The sequence below is a fragment of the Aotus nancymaae genome, unplaced genomic scaffold, assembly GCF_030222135.1.
Source record: "Aotus nancymaae isolate 86718 unplaced genomic scaffold, 86718_ANA_hifiasm-v0.15.2.pri h1tg000016l, whole genome shotgun sequence".
Taxonomy (NCBI): Eukaryota; Metazoa; Chordata; class Mammalia; order Primates; family Aotidae; genus Aotus; species Aotus nancymaae.
Window position 1 is genome coordinate 39,451,694 of NW_026988428.1, and position 6,217 is coordinate 39,457,910.

The 6,217-nt window shown below is 51.9% G+C and overlaps 1 pseudogene; it reads left to right on the forward strand.

Moving 5' to 3' along the window:
• Positions 1 to 117: 117 nt before the first annotated feature.
• LOC105731500 (transmembrane protein 198-like) lies at positions 118 to 3,658 on the forward strand (annotated as a pseudogene).
• The last annotated feature ends 2,559 nt before the right edge of the window (positions 3,659 to 6,217 follow it).

A 6,217-nucleotide genomic window follows, 5' to 3' on the forward strand; every position in this document is an offset into this window, starting at 1 on the left:
TTTAGGGTCCCCAGACTTCCAAGCAGATTGAGGAGAGGAGCCCCGGGAGCCAAACTTCTAGCCTGTTAGGACCTTGAGATCCAAAGGACAGCTGATGGAAGTAAAGTGCCTGCATCCATGCCACCTCATTCCCACAGTGCCCCAAACGCCAGCTCCTCCTTGGTGTTCTCCTTTCAGGATGTGAATTCAAATCCCATTGGCAACCCTGATACTTCTGGGGGAAGAGTCGGGTAGGAAACGTCCCACCAATATCCTAAGGGGAGATTCGGATGGCTGCTAGGATGTGAGATATCTGTGGGCAAAGTGCCTGCTTATTCCATGAGGGACTGTGGGATTAGGACTGTGGCTGGATGCCCCTTGTCCCAACAACTCCATCTCAGCTTGAAGCTGAGACTTCAAAACGCTGACAAACTGTGGGTGACTGTCTCTACTTAATTTCTCCCTCAAACTCTTGGTGTCTGGTTTTTCTCCCTCTTTCTGCCCTGAGGTTGGAGCAGCTGTCCGGAGACCCCACCATGACTCATTCTCTCCTGTTCTCCCTCCCTCTCCCCTGTCTGTTAATCTCACCCTTCCCATTCCAGTGGGGTAGTATTAAATCCGAGTCGAAGATGGGGTAATAATGTCCCTACACCCCTCCCTCCACACACCAAGGGTTTCCTGCTGCTTCTACACTCACCCTGAAGAGCTGCAGGGTGTTGGGGAGCAGGGCAGACAAAGGCTCATGACTTTACAAGATTTTCATTACTTTGTAAGATTTCATGGCCAGGCACAGTGGCTCACGCCTATAATCCCAGCACTCTGCGAGGCTGAGGCGGGTGGATCACCTGAGGTTGGGAGTTCAAGACCAGCCTGACCAACATGGAGAAACCCCGTCTCTACTAAAAAAAAAATACAAAATTAGCCGGGCGTGGTGGTGCATGCCTGTTATCTCAGCTACTCGGAAAGCTGAGGCAGGAGAATCGCTCGAACCTGGGAGGCGGAGGTTGCAGTGAGCCAAGATCATGCCATTGCACTCCAGCCTGGGCAACAAGAGCGAAACTCCGTCTCAGAAAAACAAAGATTTCATTTTACACTTTACTTAAGTGTCCTTGTTTCAGAGAGTGGTAGACATATCCTGCTCTCCTCAATCCAATCCTGTAGATTTCTTCAGTTACCTCAACAGGGTCATACTCCCTCCTGAAATGGGCACCATTCTTTAAAAGAAATAGAGGTACAGAGTCCTCAAGATTTATGGGCACCTGAGTTTCTGCCCCGTGCCCCCCTGCAGGTTTCCCAATCCCCTAAAGACATTCATGGATGGATCGGAGGAGCTGACACCTCCTTGTCTGTGACCACTTCCTCTTCGGCAGGCCGTGGAGGAAGCCTTGCTGCCCCTGGCTGTGACATCTGACCCCAGGCCCTTTAATCAACAACTCTCAGAGCCTCCAGACCCAAGATGTGTTTTGGAACCCCAGGAGAGTCCTGAACTGGTGCCTGCCCTGGTGTGTGCCCTTTGCTACTGCTTTGGAATAATCTACTGCTGCTTTGGTGAGGGCAGGGCCAAGGACCTGGGGGGCCATTGCCCAAGACTGTCACCCTCAAGGATGATGCCAACTTTCCCCCTTGCTCCTGGGCCATCTCACCTCCTCTGCCAGGTGGTACCTACCTCCAGTGTGGCCCATGTTGCTCTTGCCACCTTCTTGTCCATCCTCCATGGCCCATGCCTTCCAGCTCTCACTCTGGCATCTATCATTTGCCCTTCTCTTACCTCCTACCTGAAAACCCTGTTCCTAAATTATTTTCTGTGTTTCAGGCTTCACTCTTCCTCAAAACCTGAATCAGCTTGTGATGATTTTTTTTTTTTTTTTTTTTTTTTTGAGACGGAGTTTTGCTGTTGTTACCCAGGCTGGAGTGCAATGGCGTGATCTCGACTCACCGCAACCTCCGCCTCCTGGGTTCAGGTAATTCTCCTGCCTCAGCCTCCTGAGTAGCTGGGATTACAGGCACGCGCCACCGTGCCCAGCTAATTTTTTGTATTTTTAGTAGAGACAGGGTTTCACCATGTTGACTGGGATGGTCTCGATCTCTTGACCTCGTGATCCACCCGCCTCGGCCCCTCAAAGTGCTGGGATTACAGGCGTGAGCCACCGCGCCCGGCCTTGTGATGATTTTTTTCCTATCTGCTATCCCTGGAAGGACCAGACCTTCTTTCTATCCTTATTCCGCTCAATGTATCCATCTTACCTCTTGATTTTCCCTCCCATTCCTTCACAGTTCCTGAAATAGTGCCCCCTGACCCCAAGCTATCCCTTCTGCCCCTGGCCCTGAGGTCCCTTAATGTGCTGCTCCTGTCTTCTGCTCCTCTAGTGAACCATTCCTCTCCCTTGCAATTCATCAGAGTCATCCCTGTAGAGCCCCCTTCCTGCCTCTCAGTGCCTCCTGCCTCACTTCCCAGGCTACTGCTGCTTCAAGACAGTGACATTTCTCTCTGGCCTGCTGTCAGGAGCTCTGGTAAGCTTCCTACTGTGCCACAAGGTGTGGGTGCTGGAGACACAGCTGATCCTGGAGATGAAAGTAGGCATCCCCGTGGTCATCGGACTCCCCTGCGGCGTGGTCACCATGCTGATTCACTGTGTTGGGCTCTTATTGACTGATCTCCTGCTAGGCCTGACCCTGGGTGCTGGAGCCCTGCTGGCCAGTGAGCCCATCTACTGACCACTTTCAGCCTGGGTGCCAGCTGGGGGGCTGGTGGGTCTGGCGCTGCTGGGAGCTCTGCTTACACTTCAGTGGCCATGTCCATTCACAGTTCTGGCACAGCCCTCCTGGGTTCTGCAGCGCTTGTGGCCTGTGCTGACTACTTCCTGGAGGGGCTGGCACTGGGCAGTCGGCTAGGCCAACATCTGCAGACGCTTCTAGCCTTGCCTGCTCTCTGCTAGTATAGCTGGGTCTTACTGGGGATCTGGCCAGCCTTGGGGGCCCTTGGGGCCCTGGCCCAGTGGAAGCTCATGCCTGAGGAACATGGAGGCCAATGGTTAGTGCTGTGGTACAGAAGCAACCAACCTGTGCCTACTCATGACCAGTTCCTACACTTGAGCGGAAAGGGAGAAATACACTTGAGGGAGGAGAGCAGGGGAGGGTGTCCAAGGTGAATGGGGCAAGGCACTGAAAAAAAAGGTTGAAGGAGTCAGGGGAAAGCAGGAAAGAGTTATGGAAGGAAAGAAGGGTCTCAGGGAAGTCTAGGAGGAAAGAGCAGAATTCCAAAGAGTTTTTTTTTTTTTTTTACAATAAATGGGGGGAAGATGGGGCTTGAGAGAAACATAACAGGAAGGTCAAATGGGTTTCTTTAGAATGTGTGTTTAGGGTAGGATTCAGGGTCTAAAGAGGCCTCCTTGAGTCTGTATTGCCCCTCCGAAGCAGTGGTCTTTTTTTTTTTTTTTGAGACAGAGTCTCGCTCTGTTGCCCAGGCTGGGAGTACACTGGTACGATCTCTGCTCACTGCAACCTCCACCTCCCGGGTTCCAGCAATTTTCCTGTCTCAGCTTCCAGAGTAGCTGGGATCACAGATGCCCACCACCACGCCTGGCTAATTTTTTGTATTTTTAGTAGGGACAGGGTTTCACCATGTTGGCCAGGCTGGTCTTGAACTCCTGACCTCAGGTGATCCATCTGCCTTGACCACCCAAAGTGCTGGGATTACAGGCACAGGCCACCTTGCCTGCCCTTTTTTTTTTTTTTTTTTGAGATAGAGTCTCACTGTGTCACCCAGGCTCGAGTGCAGTGGCATGATCTTGGCTCGCTGCAACCTCTGCCTCCTGGATTCAAGCGATTCTCATGGCTCAGACTCCCGAGTAGTGGGATTACAGACATATACCACCACGCCTGGGTAAATTTTGTATTTTTAGTAGAGATGGGGTTTCACCATGTTGGCCAGGCTGGTCTCAAACTCCCAACCTCAAGTGATCCTCCTGCCTCAGCCTCCCAAAGTGCTGGGATTACAGACGTGAGCCGCTGCACCCAGCCAGCAGTGGTCTTGAGCCACCAGCAACAGCATCTCCAACTCCTTTGGACTCGTCAGCAAAAGGCTAAATGGCACCGGATCCCCTCTAGGGTGGGGCTTTGTGAGGGCAGCTGTCGGCACCAGCTCCCCGCCAATACCCAGAGCCCTGCTGACAGTCTTTCTCCAGTGAGTGTGGGGCTTGGGGATACCCTGGGCAGATGGAGCAGAGGGCATATGGGGATGGTCAGGGTGGGAGGGGGGCTCTGACCCAGGCCCCTCCTTACTCCCTCTCTGCCTTGTGCCCCTCCTGAGTTATCTCCAGAGTCTTTGAGAGTGCCAGCTGGGACCAGGACCCCAGGCCACAGTCCCCCACACCATCTTGGACCTGGATTCTGATAGTGGTTCCACTGTACCCCTCACCATACCCTCTGGTTCTAACCAGACCTGAACCTAGACCTCCACTTTTGCCCTCATCCCATGAGGGCCTGGGAACACTAGGTGAGCAGGGTTGGAGCCCACAGGACCCGCACACAAACTTCCCCACCTCTTGGACTTGGGGATAGGATCCGTGCTTTAACCCAGACCAGCCTTGTAGGGATATGTTTAAAGAACAGAAAGGAGTCCTGTGGGGAAGGGGGAGGAAGGGAAGTATGAATACCTACCTCTCACCAATAACAGAGGTGCCCGGGTCCCCAAAGAGACTGACTCCTGGCCCAGCACGGTGGCTCACACCTGTAATCCCAGCACTTTGAGAGGCCGAGGCAGGCAGATCACGAGGTCAGGAGTTTGAGACCAGCCTGGCCAACATGGTGAAACCCTATCTCTACTAAAAATATAAAAATTAGCTGGGCGCGGTGGTGGGCACCTGTAATTCCAACTGCTTAGGAGACTGAGGCAGGAGAATCGCTTGAACCCCGGTGGGGGGTGGAGGTTGCAGGGAGCCAAGACCATGCCATTGCACTCCAGCCTGGGTGACAAAGTGAGACTCCATCTCAAATGACAAAGTGAGACTCCATCTCAAAAAAGAAAGAAAGAAAGAAAGAAAGAAACTGACTCCCAAATTCCCACCAAGCCTTACCTATATAGCCTTTTTCTTTTTTTTTTTTTTTTGAGACAAAGTCTTGTTCTGTCATCCAGGCTGGAATGGCATGGTGTGATCACACCTCATGACAACTTGACTTCCCAGGCCCAATCGAGCCTCCAATTCAGTCTCCTGGGTGGCTGAGACCACAGATGCCACACACAGCTAATTTTATTTATTTATTTTTGTTTTTGTTTTTATTTTTTTGCAGAGACAGGGTCTCACTATGTTGCCCAGGCTGGTCGTGAACTCCTGGGCTCGAGTGATCCTCCTGCTTCAGGCTCCCAAAGTGCTGGGATTACAGCCACCACACCTGGCCTGGAAATAGCCTTTTAAGTATCCACCTCAGCATGCCTCACAGTGGTAAAATAAGTGGTTTTTTGTTTTGTAGGATCTATAGAAAATCAGGGAACTTTCAAGGCATTTGATAGCTTTTTGATGGGAAGAACTCTGAGGAGCTCTAGGATACTCCAACCTCCAGGACCCTCATTAGAGGGTAGTTGGGTTTCTGTTTGGCCTTTCCCCCTGGACCCCATAGCCTTAAACCTCTGCCTCCTACCTCAGCTGGGAGCACTATCTTCCATGGTGCTTCTACTTCTCTCCTCAACCTGGGGAACATCACAGGGCAGTGCTGCCTCAGGTCCTGCCTTCCCCAAAAGCTGGCTTCTTGCTCCAAGGAGAGAGCATTGGCCTGCATGCCACAGTCTTACCTTTTGCCCAAAGGAGCCTGGTCTTCGGGGCTGCATAGGAGACAGGTGCCTTCTCTGCCTCCCACTGTGGGGAGTACTCATTTCCTCCTTCACCAGAACTTTATTCCAGCCACTAACCCATTCTAACTCTTCCCCCTCTGACTCTCCTGCCCAAGGTCTGTTCCTGGTTTCCCAGATGCATAAAGGAAGACATATCCCTCCCCTGGGCAGCAAGGCTATAATGGGATGGAGGGTGAACATGGGAGCATGTGAATAAAATGGCATTAAATACTGAACCAGGGAGTTCAGCCTCTGCTGTTGCTGCTCTTTTCTTTCTCTGCACCCCAAAACAAAGAACTAACCATCCTGACAAATCCTCTGTCCCATAAAGATCTAATAGAGGTGCCTTTATTTTACAGGCTACTGTAAGAGTTAGCTAGATAGCTAGAGGAAGAGCTGTTCAGTCCTCTC